The sequence below is a fragment of the Pelecanus crispus genome, chromosome 2 (genome assembly GCF_030463565.1).
Source record: "Pelecanus crispus isolate bPelCri1 chromosome 2, bPelCri1.pri, whole genome shotgun sequence".
Taxonomy (NCBI): domain Eukaryota; kingdom Metazoa; phylum Chordata; class Aves; order Pelecaniformes; family Pelecanidae; genus Pelecanus; species Pelecanus crispus.
Window position 1 is genome coordinate 20,906,547 of NC_134644.1, and position 19,250 is coordinate 20,925,796.

General features: G+C 38.6%; 1 protein-coding gene across 4 annotated transcripts in view; it reads left to right on the forward strand.

Moving 5' to 3' along the window:
- The window catches only part of PIP4K2A (phosphatidylinositol-5-phosphate 4-kinase type 2 alpha), a 117,000-nt gene that overhangs the window by 34,878 nt on the left and 62,872 nt on the right, over window positions 1-19,250 (forward strand). Inside the window, exon 1 of one of the 4 annotated variants that reach the window (XM_075705393.1) lies at window positions 15,987-16,004. The exons of the other annotated variants lie outside the window; for them this stretch is intronic. The gene's annotated coding sequence lies outside the window, so the exon portion shown is untranslated. Of the gene's footprint in view, window positions 1-15,986; window positions 16,005-19,250 lie in introns of those variants that run through there. 4 annotated transcript variants of the gene reach the window in all.

Genomic DNA, 19,250 nt, shown 5'->3' on the forward strand with positions numbered 1-19,250 from the left:
ATGTAAAAATGATTTCCAGCACTATCTTCTCATCCCAGGTCTGACTCTGCTGCCAAATGGACAATTAGCAGCTTTGTCTGGACCCAGAGTTTGGACTGCAGAGGCAAAGTGTGGCTTAGATGTGCATTTGCTTTATTTAAAGCAGAAATGTGAAGGTACCTCCCTGCTGCGCATCCCCCCGGGGCTGCCACCTGCCTTTGGAAGGTGGGCTCTCTACTCCAGCCTCTTTAGACCTAGTGCTCACCAGATCTCCCCACCTAGGCATGGAGATTTCTCATAGTACTTCAGAAGGTGAAATGTATGGTTGAAGAATAAAAAAAAACCAACCAGATTTTGCCTGGAGTTTTAAAAATGATAATTTTTGGAGAAGACAGATGTCTCTTTAGAAGGAGATGCCAGTGAAGGCATCACTTAATACCTTCATCCCAATCAGTTGCTCAAGCAAGCAGTCATCTCTTAATCAATATGGTTAAAAACCCATTTAAAATTTTTTTTTTTTTTAGTGATTAATTGTCTTAATAGGCAACACAAGCACAGTCTTTTTTCTAAAGTTGAAAGTGCTAGTGCCAGTGGCTACAGTAGTTGAAATTTGAAAGTATTGTGTGCTTATTTCTTCAGATTTTAAAGATCAGAGTACTAAACTGGAATAAAAGCTCGTTTACAGTAAGTACCTTGATCCAAACTTCAGACTTTTAAAATTAGCTTTGCTGGACAGAGTCCTATTTTGTAGGTGTTGAGGACTCTTTTTTTTTTTTTTTTTTTTTTTTTTTTTTATTTAAGCTTATTCAGCTAGGTAATTTAAAGTTGCACAAGTTTTTCTTTCTTGCTCCACACGTGAATAAAACTGAGGTATGAGAGAGAGAGAGCTACCTCAAAAATCTTGAAAGATGGTGATTAAAAGTAATCAGGTTGGATAGCAAAGCACAGATAAAAAAAGCAGCTTTGCCAAAGTCATTACAGTATAGTCAAGACTGTTTAAGCAGTTAATATTAGCTGGCATCTATTTTTAAACTATTTTCTTTTTCAGTATGTTATACAAATTCCGAATTAAAAAGCTGCTTTTTGTAAATAATTGTCAACTGTCATTTTCTAATATTATAAAAAGCCAAGGTAGTCTTTAATTTCTCTGTGTTCCACAGGTTTATGTGTGTGGCTGCATGCACCCTATTACACAACAAAAAAAACAAAAAATAAAATTATTTAATTTAGTGGAGAGTATATTTAGTTGCTGGTAAATTAAAATAATAGTTAAAGCTCGAGCATTAGGATTAATATGTATTACATAAATGAATAGATTTTTGTTGTAGGTAATGCATCCCTTCATGTTATACCTGTGGTGCTTTTCTTTTTTTCTCTCCAATTTTGTTTTATGCAGCAGAAGTCTTTTGTTCTGAAACAGGCTCTTCCTCTGATGTGTTGCTCTTGTTACTGAGTAACAAGCTTCAGAACTTCAGATGGTTAGTTTTGACATCCCAAATATGGGTTTCAGATTGAAATAGTGTATATATACTATCGGGGATTTAGATGCAGAGGCAAAAGGAAAAAAAACAAGGTATGTTGTGTTTTCTGTCTCCTTCCTGTAGCAAAACTAGACCAAAGAAAAGCTTGAAGATATCTTAGAGACTTAATCCCTTAAGTTTATCTAGGCATGAACACTGTGGTTATTTGTAAAAGCTGTGGAATGGTATAGTTTTGTACCAGAAACATTAAGGTTGATACAAATGCAGTATGAATAGAAATGTGTGTGGTAAGGACCACGGAAAACTGGAGAACAAAGGGTTAAAAAAATGGCCTGTGTTGATAACCAAGGACACCATTCCTAGCTGTAAAATGTGAGGAATGTGGTGTTTATGTCAAGACCAAAAGGCTAAAATGCCCTGACAACATGTGCTCTCCCTGTTCCTCTTAGCTGGGGAGGAAAACCAGATAATGGGCCTGCAGCCTGACCTAACGCTTGCAGAAACTGAAGCTAAAGTGGTTTTGAGACAAAGAACCACTCAGTATTCATCAGTGACTCCTAAAGGATATAAAAAAATGAGTCTAAAATGCAGGTTTTATCACCAGTCAGGGACCCCAAAAATTTCAGGACGAGTCAAGTTGGTTTCCCTCTGTGGCAAAACCATGTGGTGGACACAGCATCTTGGTACTTGGGATTATGTGGGAGTGAGCGAGTGAAATCTGGGTGTGTGAAGGCCTAAAATCAACTTGCGCTTTTTTTCCTTTTAATCTTATCCTTCCTGTAAAATCTTCTAGTGAGCTGTATGGTACTAATTTCCCTACGGAAGCTTTCTGGAAGATGGAGAATATATAACTTCAATTTTATTATTGTTGACAGCTGAAGCTGTCAGGGAAATTTAAGTTTGTTAAAAATGGGTTGAGACCCCCGTCCTTGTGAAGGGAAGAACAGTATCAAGTATCTTTGCTTACAAAATCCAACTTCTTGCAAGCAGGGGTGTTAGGTGTACAGGAGGATATCTAAGAACTCTGTGGGCTTTACTATCTTACATTTTGGGTTCTTTGTCATGCTGATAGTACTTATTGCAGGGAAGTATGTGTCCTGTGGGAGAGGCTAAGATTTCATCTGGGACTTGTTAAGATACTCCTACTGATAACACATTGTAAGTATTCATGACCCTCATCCTTCATGTTGCATCTTCGCTGCCATCCTCATCTAAGGATGGGTTATTCTAATGCTCCTGGTGAATCTTGTTGAACTTTCAAAATTTGTCTTAGCAGCACTTACGATGATGAGCTGAGGATAAGACTGAGGTTAAGAGCGTCTAAGTTGTTGCCTGAGTATGTTAGTTCTGAAAGATCTCTGGAGAACAATTTGCAGTAAAGCATTCGAGGGCTCTTCCATCTTCTCTAAGTGGTATACTTCTGCCCTTGTGGTTGCAGCATTACACAAGCCTACTTAAAAGCATTGATGAATGCCAAGTGGCATAATAAAGACATGCCAGATGTACTGGCATGTGAAGCTGCCACATTAAACTTAAAATAATTAAAGAGGGTACAGGAACTTTTAAAACCTTCCACCTCTTAAAAAAAAAAAAAAAGATACGTTCTAATTTGCAGGGGAGAAGAGGAGGGGTGGTTCTTGATGGACCAGTGAGCAAACACTAACTGTGGACCTGCATTTCCAGGACACTATATGGCTGAATGTAAGAGAAAGGAAAGCTCTCTTCCTAGGAAATAACCTTTTTTCTTGCTAAAAGCAAAGACTTAAGTCAAATCTGCTAAAGCACTGAACAATATTTAATACTTCTGTAGAACCAAAACTGCTTGTATTACTGTAGCAGGATTATAAGTATGTAAAGATGGTTTATGAAGTTTTAAGAACAATTTGCCGGAAAGCATTTGAGCGCATTTGCATCTTCTCTAAGTGTTATGCTTTTGCAGTTAACTCAGAAATATTGATGAACATAGCTAATTCTTGTGTGTTTGTCATCATCATCACTGAGAGAGAAGAAAAAAAAATCCAAAAGTCTCTAACAAAACCATTGGACATTGTTCTGTACAACCCTGGGGAAGCTGATTAGAAAAGTTTTACTTTCCATTTCCTCATATTAATAAAGCATTTTTATTAAAAAATCTGAAAGACCACAGAGCTCGTTTATCAAACTACCTGCAACAGGCTCAGGACTTGCTACCTCTGTTGAAAGAGAATTCACAGTCACACAAGGGTTATTCAGTACGGATGTTTGGTCTACAGGTGAAGCTGGACTATTAATAAAGCATTTTTATTAAAAAATCTGAAAGACCACAGAGCTGGTTTATCAAACTACCTGCAACAGGCTCAGGACTTGCTACCTCTGTTGAAAGAGAATTCACAGTCACACAAGGGTTATTCAGTACGGATGTTTGGTCTACAGGTGAAGCTGGACTTCTGTTAACCGCTGCAGTTCAGGTCAGGTCAGTGTGCTGCTGCACAAGCACGTTTAGCCACTTCAGGGGAAGGAACTGCTGCAGACTGGTTAGTGGTGGTGGGGTTTAGTAGCTTAAATTCCCATAAGCTGTACATCTTAATCCACATGCATTAAAACCTAAAAAGCAGAAGGTTTAAGTCATTTTGGCAGTGCTCATTGACCAGGTGTTTCTGAATAGAAATTTTACATCCTAATGCCAGCATCCTATTCTATTCTATTTTCTTAGCTGAGTTTTACTGCAAAATTCCTGTCCATGCAGGGTAGTTCTTATTACAGCATCTGACTCAAAGTTTGGATTGTGGGTATTTTTTTCCTGCAAGTAGAAAAGGGTCAGACTGTACCGTGGTTCTGTTTAGGATTATAATCACTTTACACTGGAATTTGCCATCTTGGACTGGAGGATTACAGTTCTGTATGGTTGCCCTTAAAGCATTTTAATCTAATTTTGTTACTGACTGTTCAAAGTGCATGTTTTTGAGCCTTTAAAAGGAAGTTGATCTTTGCATTTTTCTTACAGTGGACAATTTGGATCGAAATAATATTGCAAGAGTTTTAAAGGGATCATAAATAACAGCTGTAACAACTTTATCATGCCTCCTTTTTCAAATGCTTTTTGCAAGTGATGAATTGTTGAAAAATGTTGAAAAACATCCTTCTGTGACAGAAGAATTGGAAGAAACCTAGTTTACAGAACAGCACTTAAATATTTTAACACGTATATTAGTCTAGATCCTACAGTTGCTTCTGTAGTGATGGAAAAAGAGCAGAATCTGGACAAGTGTGACTGTGTTTACGCAGCCTCAGGGCACGCTGTGTGACAGTTAATGACACCATGTTCCTCCCGAGACGGGAATGGCTAGTACAGATCCAGCTACAATGAAAAAACATCCTTGTGTAAGGAGCCAATTGAAGCTTTTCATGAAAGAGTTCAAACTGACAATAATTTCCATTGAAATCTCATTTTAAACCCTAAATATTGAGGCCACAGAGGAAACAATAGTGAGCCGGCTGTAGCATAGCCTTTACTCTAGGTTAATTGTTTTTTAGAATATAGTGATTTGTGCATGAGTTTCTGTGGAAACTTAAAAACATAGGGAATACTAAATTCAGAGTGAAATAGTTTGTAGAGACTTGAAGTCTAATGGAGCTGGAATGGAACATCTGTTACTGCTGATGGATGCTGTCCTTCAAGAGAATCTGTTTCTGTAGTAAATAGCGTGGGTTCTTGCAGCAGGAATCAATGCTGCTACGGCAGCATGCGTAGGAATGCAGTCGAAGATTTCAGACTTGTTCAACAGGCAGTGACATCACTTCCCCCCTGTCCCAGTCTACCCCTTTAAACACCTCCAGAAAGAAAAGAATGAGCTGTTGCCAGATGAGAAACTTGCTGCCCAGACTTTCCTTAATCAAATAGTCTTTGTGCATGTGACATACCCCTGCGAGTAGGTCAGTTTGCAGTCCTTGCTCATGCCAGTAATGGATTGGATTTATGCTCTCTATCCTAAATATCTTTTATAATCAAAAAAGGTTGTTAATAATTGTTCTGATGCCTGGTTGTGGCTACTTCTGAATTAAGTGTATGATAACGTTTTCTCATCCTTTTTTAAGCATCTTGGAGATAGAGTTTGCTTAGCAATGGACACCTGATTAAAACTTACTGCCTAAGCTCTCTTCGTGCTTGAAACAGCACGCAATTCCCATTGTTACTGTTTCCTTAGGGGTTAAAAATGCTAATTAACCAAATGGTACATCACAGTAATGATGTTATCTGTGCTGCTTTCTCCTTCCTTATGAAGCTTTATCAGCGAAGGGTTTAAAAGTTTATCTTTTTGTGCGAAGCCAGGAAAAAAAAAATCAGTCTGCTTGCCTGAAGTTTGCTGCTATATTTATATAACAGTTCGTACCAGAAAAAGTGTAACTGATGGGTCTTGTCCCTTCTGTAAATACCTTTCCTTTCTTCCTTTTCCTCCTTACTCACCATATGTCTCCTGCTAGATAATAAAATATAGGATGCAATGAGGGAGAGAGAAGTTTGTTGACCATACTTCCTCTCCTTTTTCTCCTTCCCTGCATTATTTATACACTTGTGCGGCCTCGATTCCCACTTTCATTTTCTTAAACCAATGGGCTTTTTGGTTGTTTTTCTTTCGTATGTATAGAATAGATGTTATTTTATATTGTCTTTAAGTATTGAAAAGTTACTTATTAACCTTAGAGATCTGTGAGCCCAAATGAGTTGGAATTTATCAGCAATGCTGTAACTGTGTTGAAGCAGCAAAAACAGTTCAGAACTTCAAGATGAATACTGCTGCCTCCAAAGATCCATTTAGTCCACATTCTGCCAGAAAATAATGGGTCCTGAGAAAGAGGATGTAAATGAAAAAGGATACCATTCCCATGGCTGGCAATAGATGTTTTAGGGGTGAATTTGCTTTCCTGAGAACCACCTCACTCAGTACTGGTAGTTTGTGATAACATGTAGTTATAATTCGGTGCAGGTACACCTCGGGAGTTTCAAGCCTCTCGGTTGCTTGTCACCTATTGCTACTCTTCCATATGCTTGTAATACAGTCTGTAAAAGTTGGTGTCTCTATATGATACAAATAACCAGTAAAGAGATTTTTGTAACCATCTGGTTGTGGAGCATAAGCAGAGCCTCCAAGCACAAAAGGCGGAACACTGGAGCATATCAATACTGCTGTTAGCTGCTAGCGAGCTGTAAAGTTTTAAAGAAAAACAGGCAAGGCTTCTTAAAATTGTATTGTTCTGCATTTTTTCCATAGAAGCGTTTGGAAAATGTGATAGTTTGATCAAGCACCAGAGCACACTCTTGTCAAAGAAGCATGTACAGCTGATCTGACAAGTGGTTAGCAATTAAATGGATCCTTTGATTTCTACCATGCTGTTAGCTGATGATAGTCAGTGTGAAACAGAACAGGGATTCTTCTGGTATTGTGTGATCTCTACAGCTCAGGATAGTACCAAGGGGAAGAAAAATGCCCCTTATCATTCTGGCATCATGCAGTATCTGATCAGAGCAGCATAATCTGCTTCGTTTAGCCTGCACTCATCTCTGATGCTTAAAAAAAAAAACCTCACTGCATCTTTCTAAGGTGACTTCTGAACATTGTCATTGTCCTTGTTGTGATTCACTTTCTTGCAAGAGAGTGGAAAGGCAAGTGGCAGTGGTCCTGGCTGTTCCAAAAAAATTCCAGCAGCTTGCAGTGCTCGATGATGTGGGAGTCAATCTCCTGAAACTGCCCTCATCCGGCAGCCTCACATGAGCTGCACAAGCTGCTGCATTTTCCTTGTCATCAGCACTGTAGGAGGAATAGCAGTCTCATCTGTAGTAATCTTAGAGGTTTGGAAAATCATGCTTTCTCCCCTAAAAGAAGAAAAGATCAATCAAACTCTAAATAGCCCATAACTTCCTTTGATGGTGAGACCGGCGGCCGACTGCTGCCATGTTGCGTTGTGCTTGCTGGTAACTCACCCGAAGGGTGGTGGGACTGGGGTGAGCTCTGAGAAGCATGGGATACCTAACTGCAGTGGCGATGGGGCTCCAGGAAGGGATAAAGGAATTTCCTCTATGTGGAAGAAATGATATGTGTAATGAACAGTCAACTCCTTACTTTTGATGTACCTAGTTTTCCTTATCAAAGAGAAATTGTGTGAAGGAGTTCCAGAAGCTATATTAATTTTATTTAACAGGTGCTTGGTAAGATGGAACAAAAACCAGGTCTGTGATATTTCATAAACTGTTCTTCAATATGAATGTATTAAAAGCTGTAAAATACAGGTTTCCTAGATCTTCTGTTTCCTGTTTATCAGGCACAGGTTTGAAAGAGTATATTGAGTGAAATATAGTCAACCTCTATAGTCCTCCACTACATCTACTCTAGTCCCCATCTGCAGGCAAGGAAGAGTATTTTCTGGTGTGATTTTACTCCTCATATTTTTAGATTTACCTTTGTTACTTTGAAATCTTTCGGATAATTAGTAATGCTTGGCATTTGTTCCTTTTTAAGAAAAGGTCTTTAAACCTTTAATTCAGTCATTGCAGATGATTTGCTGCCATACCCTTTAGTTCTCAAAACCCACAGTAGGGGTGCATAGAAGTCAGGAGGTGACAGAGCATGTGCCAATATGCTCCCGTAGGCTTGCACAACAGCAAATGAAATGTTGGTCTTTAATTCATGCCATTTTTTTCACTGATCTCCAAAAAATTGCATATCATTTGTATACAAGACAGACCCATATCAAAGAGACAAGAAAAGACTGAATTAAGTGAGAATAAATGACTTGTTAGAAAAGTCCACTTGTATCTGTATGCAGTGATAAATATTTATTGTGAGAACAACACTGTTGTGTAGTTTCAAGTTCTTGAGTTGTGGGGGTTTGTTGTTGTTGGTTTTTTAATGTGCTAAAGTAATGAAATATCAATAGTTGAAGGCAGAGTTCACCACTGTATTTTTGCCCTAAATCTTTTTGCTTTGAGATTACCCCAGCACTGGAAGATAGCATCCAGCCCAAAGACTTGGGCAAGGATTTCTAATACAGTTATGGACAGTGCATCTGCGTTTGAGTTGATGGTGTGTTAGTAACTTGGACTGATCTGTTGCTACTTCTAGTAGTGTAACTGCAGGAGCAACACATACTTCTGTGCTTACTAGAAGTGTGAGCTTTATAGCTCCTGGGGTGGGTTTTGTAGCCTGGGTGGGACTCTAAGTGGGCAGCATTTCACTGCTGTGCATGCGTGAGCTGATTAAATACATGCCTGTGTGAGCTCCTACTGGATGTGTCTAGACCTAAGTAAAATTTCAGGTCTGATAAGGTCAAAATTACTTCTGTGTGTGTTCTCAGCTTTGTGACTTGCTTCCCAAGTGCTGCTGGAGTAAACCTGAAAAACTTGCCTTGTGTTTCTGTATCTTGTTGAAGACTTGCTTTGGATGGATTTATTGGATCTGAACCAGCTGGGGGCTTTTGACTCATTTTATATTTTCAAGTTTGTGGGGGGGTACTTTTAAATGCTTTTTTAAACTTTCAGAAAGATCAGTGCTATAATTAAATGTGGGATTTTTCATGAGACTCCCTGATTTCATTGTATTTTTCAGGGAAGTAGGGATAGCTTACTATTCAAGGGTCAGCAGTTCGTACTGTTTGGTGTTGTGCTGTCTTAAAACACCAAACTCCCTATCAGGCAGTGAGATAACTGTTTAACAAAATGTAATTTTCCTTGTACTAACCATGCATTATGGTTATACTGTAGGTAGTATAATGGGACTTACTACATGAGCTTAATACTAGCCAGAAAATGTGGTGGTTCATAAAGATTTTTATTCTACGTCTTTTCAAATAAACATAACTTACCTAAAGAGGTAAACCAAAAAATTGAATATACCTCACATAGAGCACTAAATGCCCTGTTAAGCAGGTTATAGAGTGATTTGGTGCAAACATTTGTTTTTGTTTGGGGTTGGGTGTTTTTGGTGTTTTTTTTTTTTTTTATATATATAGAGGAAAAGCATCCCTGTGTTTCCTGGTTAACCAGAGGTACTCCAGAATAATCAGATACTAGAACCTATTGCTAGCATTCTTTTCCAGTGAAAACTGTCAGGATAGAATGAGAAGAATTAGTCTTATGAATTCAGTGTTTGAAGCCTAAAAGTAGATCTCAGCAAGCTTCTGGAGCTTCAGAAAGTTGCGGTGTGTGCTATGTCATTTGCTTATTTGTAACTGTGGTCTGACAAATCACACTGTCACAGTCCTGTCCCACTGGTCTCTTGAGAAAGCCCCCTTCAATTTGAGGCAAGACACTGCTTGTTTCTATCCAGTTGGTGACTTGGCATCAGAAACAAATGAATGAAAAGCCTTAATATGGACAGAAGGATTACTGCAGGATTATGCTCTGGACTGCTCAGGATGAAATACTGTACAACAGTGTAATAGTGTACTTAATTCACTGCTTGCCATTACGCTGTGTATCCCCCCATCCCACACTCTCATGCTGGCAAAAACCACGGTAGTTGTTCTGTGGCTCAGCAAGAGCAAGGAACCTGCTGGGGACTGGCTGGGGTGAGGGGCAGAGGCACAGATGGGTGATGCACCAGATCGGCTTGAGCTGTTTGTAGCTCATCACCTTAACACAGGACCGAAGAATTGCCTCGATACTACATACAACAAATGACTTGTGTGGAAAGCGGTTTTCAGGAAAAAATGAAAGGGCGTTTTGAAGGCCCTTTGCTGTTTCTTCTTAATGAGGCTTTAGGATTTTTGTTGTTCAGCTTATAGAAAAGCAGTTAAAATTAATTCAGAAAGCAGCTGACTTAGCTCTTCCTTGCAATAACACAATTTGGGTCAGAAAAGATTGGAACAAGAATAATGCTCTTTTCTGTTGAATTTGCAGTGCTTGACTTACAATGCAGAATTGCCATTTTACCCGTATTATTGGTCAGTCTCCTTTCATTTCCTTTCCAAATCACTGTGTATGAAAGGCCAGATAACCTTCTTCTGTTGGTTTATTTATTTAGAAACATGCACAATTACAAAGATAGTTGGGCAGATGATGTGCCCAGAACAACTCGTAACTCCAGAAATAGATGTTTTAGGTTGAGCGTCACGCTGATACCTTGGGTTTTGCCTGGATTTTTTTGGCTTGCTTCCTTCCTATTGCTGAGTTTCTCTTGCCTTCATTTAGTTTCTTTCTACAGTTCTTGGCTTTTCTTTCTGTTAACCTGTCAATGTCAGTGGGAATTTCCATTAAGTTTCTGTAGTTTGAATTCTGCAGCCTAGACCTTATTCTCTTGGATGTAGGGAGGACAAACACTGAGAGTCTGATTAACCTTTTTGTTTCAGTGGGTTTATGAGGCAACTGCATAGACATCAGTGCAGATATTTTTGGTTCACAGCCTTTGGGATGAAAGGACAGTCAAGCCTGTGAACCTCAGCAGAAGCTTATAACATGATGACTGTGCATCCCATCCGGTATCAGGAGACGTCCCAGTCTGCTACATTTTGGTTGAGACTCTCATGGGTATAGTTACGTCAAACTCAGAAACACTAAGGGTGTCTTCATCGCTGCTGCTTGCCTGAGCATCTAACTTCAGACTCCAGTCAAAGGCACCTTTACTTGGAATGTCTTTAAAATATCTGTCCTACATTGTACATTTCATACCATATTAGTTTGTCTTGAAACTGAATATTAAAATCAGGATTAATTCTATTGTGCAAAAGCCATAACTTTTTTGCCTACTAGATAAAACCATTGTTTTGTTCTTTTCTTTCTGGTTTAATGTCTGTGGCTTGTTTTATCTTGAATCCAGTGTCTTGGTGTGGCATTTCAGAGAGAGGGGAAGGCTACCCATGAAAAAAATGTTTTGACACTAGTTTAATCTGTTCTGCTTTCCTTGATTACTGGTGGTTCAGCAGAAAACCAAGAGATTATTTTGAAAGACACCCAGACATGCCTTTAAAAAAGACACCATCAAGATAAGTCCCCATTCTTGAATGCCAGAAAGTGTTTGTGAGGAATCTTTCTTCTGACTGTAGGCTTTTGCACACATTTCATAATATTACTCACTCATCTTGATTATATCCACAACCACGTATTTATATATCACACCCAGTCCAAGGCTCCCTGCCGAGTACAGTTTGGGAGGGAGTGGGAGAAGGAAATCAAGGTGTTTGGACTTAAATCCTGCTCTGCCCAAAGGCATAGATCTTTACCGGAGCTGTAACACTGGGAGGTGGGTGACTGTGTGTTGTGAACAGAACTTTCTCCTGGGATTGCTCTGGTCTTCTCAAAGAGCAAATCCAGCCTGTAATCAGTGATTTACATCTCATATAGAAACTATTACATTGTTGCATACTTTCTTTTCTGTTAATACAGATTTCTGCTTCTGGAAGCTGAGTGTGTTTTGAGTTTTCCAGAAAAAGAAAACGGTGGTTATTTTTAGCGCAAGCCTGCTTTCCCGGTTGCTGTTCATCACCATGTTGCTACATGGCTCCTCACAAGCGTGGCAGCAGGCTTTTGCCTCTGTGCTCTTAGGATGTTGCTTTTTGTAAGAGTTGATCTAAGTCCCATCAAATCCTTCCTAAAGGTATGGTTAAGCTCCTTCAGTTCATTAACCATTTCTCATGGGTAATGCTCCTGCTACAAATAAATATTTTCATTCAGTCAGTGACAGATAAGAAAAGCATGGCTTCCCCTTGAATAGCAGTGCTCTTCATTTTTTTTTTTTCTTTTTTGTAACTCAGGTTTCTTAACTAATGAACAGAAAAATCTCACTAAATCAAACTTGATGTGATTATAGATTAAATAGTGCACTCAGGATTTTATATTTAAAATATTGGGAGCCTTTCTAAAATTACAGTGAAAGTAGGGGTGAATTAGTGCATGAAATATAAAAGATTTCACGTGGAAATGATGTATTGTAATAATTATATACTAATCAAAGAATGAGAATCACTCCACATGGGGTGGAAAGTCTTCTGGGGTGGTTAAGACTTCAGAATTCAGAAATTAATTCAGAAATTAATAAATACTTTTTGGTCGTATAAATGTGTTTGCTAGTTGCTCTTTCCAGTCTAGGATTATTTTGGCTAATGACTTTTTTTTTCCTTTTCCCTACCTGTCCTTTTATTAAAAACTGGATAACAATCTGTGGCTGGTTGTAAAATACAACTTTAAAACATCAGAAAAATGTTCAGGAAACATAATACACTGATTTAAAAAGAGAACAAATCTCAAGCTAGTTACAGTGTAAATGACTGATAATTCAGATGTAGACTTTAGGGCCAAGAAAATATCTTCTGTCAATAACACTGCATATTTCATTTTGAAGTGTGTTGACAAGACATGTGCATATATATAAAAGTCGCATCAAATTAAGTTTAAGAAACCAAAACTGAGGCTTTGTATTTTTTCTCTTCTTCCTTCCTTCTTTTCCCCCTCCTCAGCCTGCAGTGAGCATTACTGCTAGTTGGGAGTGCTTGCACAGGTTTAGTTCTCGCAAAAAGAGCAGCGGCTCACAGGCATTCTGCTTGTGTGTCTTTCCAGCATTGATGGTTTGGGGTTTTTCTCCTAGCACCTTTGCACATGCTCTTTGTTATTCGCTCACGTGACTGTCTGTATAGTCTCTGTGAGGTCGAATGTATTTTGCATGAGAGTCAACAATCTTTATTCTTGGTCTCCAAAAATTGTTCATACTGCATAATAGTTCTCAGTAAGTAGGTGCTTTGCAAATACTTGATTAGCGGAGTAGCAGAAGAATAATAAGTGAAATCCACCCTGGCTCTACAGTAGCAGATGTCTAGAGCCGAAGTAGTCGCCCTCAGCTCCACTTGGAATTAACACAGAGAAAGAGGTGCTTTAAGGGCATTATCTTATGGCCTGTTTTAAACCCTTGACCATGACAAGATCAGTCTGGACTCGGTTTGCTGTTGCTTAGATCTCTGTCATAAGCACAGCTGAGCCTTGTGCCTCAGCTCAGTATTTCCATAGTCAGTTGAATTCTGCTCTGTGTGAGTATTGCTGCTATCATGCTTTATTAATAGTCGCAAAAACTATTTACCAGTTTAACGATTGCCTTAAATCTTAAGGCAACCTAAAGTTAAATCCTTCAATGCATGTAATTGCTGTCTGGGGAAGGCCAAAGCTTGCTGAAGGAGGATGGAGGAAGGAAAGTGAAGTGAGTGAGAAATTACTTAGGTGTCTGCTGTATTTCCTGTAAATTGGGAGTTATTAAAGGCTGATTTCAGTTGGAGTGGACTAAGAAGAGAGGAGGTTAAGAGGCTAGTGACAACTCTGTATGAACACTTCAGGTGCTTCTTGGTCAAGGAATAACTGTGAGCTGGTAACAGACCTCGGCAGTTTGGAGCTTGGATTTTATTTATGCTTGTGAATGGGAACTATTTGATAGCAACTGAAACAGCAAGCGGTCTGAAAAGTAAGCAGATGCTAGAGAAGTCTCCTGGTTGTTTTGGGGATGGGGTGTTTCTTTTTTAGTAAGAACACACAAGTAAACTGCTTTGGAAGTGCCCCCACTACAGCTGGTGAATGCCAGACTTGCTTTTGGTTCTACTTCTTGCCAGGAGACATTAGTGTAAGCAGGGTACTTAAGTGTATGGTTCAAAAACACTTTGTTGCCAAATTCAGCCTGCTATTCAGATACATTAGTAAAGAAAGAAGGCAATCTGTAACTCTTAGTAAGGTAAAAAGCAAGTTAGATAAATGTCTTTGTTGAAACAATCTACTTAATGTTTCGGATATTATTTTCCTCTCTATTGTACCAAATGCTTTCAATATACTTTTAAAGTGTTAACAACAAAATGGATGTTTTAACGATAAATTACACTTGTATTTTTCCCTAGCTTCTATAAAACAATAAATACAGTCATTTGTGAACTCAGAAACATTTTTCCTTTTAGCACTCTTCTTTCAAAGAGTCTACTACCAAAAAAAATTAAAACGACCAATTGTGTAAAGATGGGATAGATGCTGTTAAAGAGCCACATAAGCATTTCAATAATTGTACTGCAAATGCATTTTGTCTCTCTCTCTGAGTGGAGCATTAAGTCCTTCTCATGGTCTGGACTTTTCACTTCCTCCAGAGCACTCATTAAACCAGAGTTCAAATATCTGCTCTGCTGAGGTGGTCTCAGGAGCTGGAAGAGAGATTATTGTAGCGACGTTAGTTTTAGCAAGCTGTTCCTTTCTTTGGGACACATGCCCCACCACCACCACCCCCACAAACCACCCTTACAGCTGATGACTGTGGGTTAGAGGTTCTGAAAGGGAGGTTGGACAATAGTGGTTTTAATATGATTATCACACTTTTCAGCATTTGTTCTATCAGGCATTCTTTTAATACAAAATTCATACTTTCTAAAGTTGTTCCTGTTTTCTGTCACTGGCTTTTTAATACTTTCCTTAGGCTGTAATTCTTTGACCTGTAATAAACAAGATTATTGGCATGCAGGGTGCCACTAGTCAACAGGAAATTCATCACTTAATGCTAACTTATTTACACAAGTTGTATTGTGGATTTTTAGTTTCACTGTAACTGACAAGAGTTTTCATAGGAATGAGATCCCATTAGTAATTAATACTACTTCAGTTTGAAAACCTTGACCTAAATAAATCTCCATAGGTAAGGTTTGCCTTCGTATTCAAACCTCAATCAGAAACATCTCCTAGCTAGCTCTTGGGAGTATAGATTTCCCCAAATTGAACAAAAGTCAATGGGAGCTGTTTCTGTTGGGCACGTCTGAAAAATCAGACCAGAAATACTCTGAATTGCCCACTCTGAAGTGGGCACTGAAAATCACTGGAAGGTTGGGTGCTGAAGACACAGGTGCACCAGCCATGCTTCTAATGGGAATCGGTTCCTGACAAGCATAGCTGATAGACAGGAGCTGCTATGTGTTTTCAATTTGCTTGCAAAACCACACTCCTTCCCAAATTGCTTGTACGAATGTCTCCAGCTCATGTGAGATGAAGTAAGCTACAATGGCAAAAGAGCAATTTTTTGCTGGCATAAATGAGACCTACATGGTCGTTTACTGGTGACACTTTTCAAATGCAGAGCTAGCTCTAACTTCATTATGACCTGGATATAACTAATAATTTCCAGATGGCAAAGCAAAGTGAAATATTATGAGTATATAGCATTCTGTGTATATAATTTTCATGTGTACTAAAACCTCAAAAGAAGTAACTCAAATATCTTTCTGGGTGGTACTAGTCCCTAATGTTACTGTTGAGGAAACTTGGCTACTTTCCATATGGGGTTCATCTGAGCTAGTCATACTCAGTCCTCCTTAACATGCTTTATTTCGTTAATGAGTCACTGACAAACAAAACCTCTGCTTCTACAAAGAGGAATAAGTTAGCTCAGTTCTTTGTGAATACCTATACATTGGTCCCTGTAGAGCTTACGCCATGAACAGTCTATTTGCATTGCAGGTGATGCTCAGGGGCCCTTGTCGTGGAGGAAATGCAGGACCTTTCCTCTCCTAGGTGGTGTACAAACATGGAACAAAATACTAGTTCTTCTAGGTCTTTCAGTCCTGGGCCTGGTAAGCACATTCACTGCTACAGTTAGTGATCACAGTACAACAGCATCTGTTTATCCATCATGCAGTATTTTAACAGAGATTAATACGAGGTTATTCTTAGCACTAGCAGATAGATGGTATGTTATTTTAGAATGTGTATTTATTTAGTGTTTTCTTTGATGCTATCTGTGTTAGTATTTGAGGTCACTTGAACCGGACAGGGCCATGTGAGTCATCTTTATCCCATTGAGTTTACACATCGTGGTCTAAAACATTTCTTTTTACCTCTTTTTTTTTTTTTTTCTACCCCCACCCTCCCCACCCCCCTAGAAAAACAACATATTCCTCACATTGTGCCAAGTGCAGCTCTCCTGAAAATTAGCTTTAGTTGATCTGTCGTGCCTTCTGGGCTTATCTACTACTAGACAGTAGAAGTAGGAGGGAGACAATACAGAAAGCCTGAAGACAAGAAAAAAGTTATTACACTGCTGGCAGCCTTCCTGTGTTTGAAGCCTGCAAAGAAGTCTTCAGTCTAAGGAAGAAAAACAGAGATGAGCATTGGAATGATAATCTTCCTAAGCGAAAGTTCAGCAGAGCTTTTAGTTTCACTGCTGTTTGAATTCAAATTTCAGAGTTTGTGATATAAAGTTTGCTGGCTGATAAAGACCTTATTGATAATCTGAAGATCATACACAGCTTCAGCTGTAAGCCTAGGCAGAGATAGAGTGCACTTCAGAATTTATTAATGGCTTCAAACCTTGAAGTTCTACAAACCTAGCCTTAAGTTTTTCTTACATCTGGGTGTCCAAGGTAGGATACCTCTGTTTTGCATTTCATAAAAAATGCAAAACTTGGCATGAGTTTTCCTTTATATTGATACAGTAAATTTGCCTGGGAAAAAAATGTGTAAATTTTGATAATTCAAGTCCGTATGAGAAATTTGAGAATGACAATACTTTAAGACTTGAAAAGAAATCTAATTGCTTCTCTTTTCAAGGATGTATACTTTTTCAGTCTTGCTGAGGCTTAGTCATGGCAGTTCTTAGCCAAGCATTTGGGATTATTTAGTTTTCTTCAGTACTTCTTAGCAGTTGTACGTATTCTTGCTGTGAATAGATAAAATTCTGTTTATTTGGGAATTAGGAAAATCTCATCCACTGAGATTCCAAAAGGTAGCATGAGACAAAAAACGTGTCAAACAAGGCTCTCCTTAAGTGAACCTGTAGAGCTGAGGCAGAAGACTATACTGAATTTTAAAGCAGCAGTTTAAATTTAAATGAAGCTTAAATTGATAAGCAACTGATTTTCGTTAACATATAACCAGTTTTAATTCTAGTTTGCATTTGTATTTAATGAAGCGAGTACTGCCTTTCTAAGTAGGAAGGTACACTGTATGCCTGTCTCCTCTGCAGATTCTTGACAGTGGGCTGGCAGGCAAGAGTTTGTTTTTTAACAAAGAGATCCTCTTTTAAATCACTTTTGTCAAGCTCTGTATGATAAACTGTGAAGCAACACGCTAAACCAGCATTCTTTTTCCTAAGCTAAATAAAACAACCTTAAATATCCTGGATCCACAAAGTGGAAAATAAGTTAATCAAACCAATTTTTATACTTGACATTGTAATTTTTTTTTTTAAACAAAGGAAGTATTATCTGAAGACTATAATCAGTTCAACTCATGAACGTGCCTTAAAATTTCAAAACTAGATCTCATCTTCTATAACATTTTTTAATTAGGGAACCAGAAAAGGAAAACAAGTCTTTTTGCTTTTTTGACTCCCAGTTGGTTTCTCAACTCTGAATGACCTATCTGTTCAACTCTCTTAGCTGAATGAGCAGAAATGAAGAAAATATTCTGCCTGCACCTGAAAAACAAGTTAGTTACCCCAAGCTGGTTTTGCAGTTCAGCAAAGTGATTTTTTTTTTTCTTAAGTACTTAAATGTTGGCACCAAAAACAAATGTCAAAATTGTTTTGTGTTCAGGAAGTCAAGTTATTAGTGCAGGTTACTGTTATTTCTCATTTTATGATACATTTTACAAGGTATTGAAGTTAAAACTTCATTTAAATTTCAAAAATACATTTTCGGATGAATCTTTATTCACCTTGTTAATAACCAAATCTAAGATTGCAGGCAGCACTTCCAACTTGAGGGGTTTTAGCTCAAAACCCTGTAGCAGTCTAAACCTTTTAAACTAAGGAATTGCAGAAAGAAGCATTTCTCTGCTGTCTTCATTCTCCTGCAACCTCGCAGTGAGTGGGATTGGCAAAATGATCCAAATAAACAAAAATCCTAGTTTGGGTTGGGTTTTAGCTTTGGTTCGTCACATGACCAACCACGCACCCACATAGGTCAGAAGAGGAGAAATGATGGTGCAAAAGCAGGGAAAAATGGGGAAGATCAGAAGTGCTGCTTCTGGGGGTGATGTTGGCGGTACTGACTTGTTTGAAGCATGGGCCTGTATATGTTTTTCTGAAAATACCTGTGGCTCGTTGAACCTATTTTCCTCTTGAGTTGTTTCTTGTAACTATGTAGAGGTGTCTTCTAGATTTCCTGAAAAATACCCCCGGTATTAACTGTGCGTTTTCACTCAAAAGTTGTATAAAATCATAAGTGCTTCCATAAATAATTGGAAGGAAAAATCAAATGCAAGAAAAAAAGCCTGAGCCTACAAGCTTGAAGTAGGTATTTTTAATCCATCCTAGTTTTTGTATCTTTCCTGATGGCGGAAAAATGACAAGCCTGTTCCTTAACTTGCTGCATGTGCACTTCCCTCTGACTCCTTGTGGCTTGGAGGGCCACCACCTTACTTCAGCCACTCCACCTTTCTGACACTGTAGAAATTAATAGTAGAATTTAGTGGCTGTCTTGTGTGCAGGAAGTCCAGTCATTAGTGCAGATTACTGTTATTTCTCATTTTATGATGCCTTTTACAACGTATGGCAGCTTTTGGTCTCAATCTCCTTGAGAAAAATGGCAATAGCTTTTACTGTGAGTTTCTTTTTAAAAAAAAAAAAAAAAAAATCTTGTTTTCAGTTCCTTAGGTTTATATTCAAATTAAGACTAAGGGCAGTGTTTCCTTTTTAACATTGTTTTTCAAAAAATATTTCTTAGTAAGACAAAATGGAAAAATGAGTATGTGTGCACAGAGGAATGTGGAGGGCGTAAGGGTGCACATTCCAGATCGCCTGTGCTGGTGCGGTGATGCAAAGCAGCTGCGAGTTGAGTTAACTGGCCCTTGTACTGCACAGGCAGCCTGCTCATGCC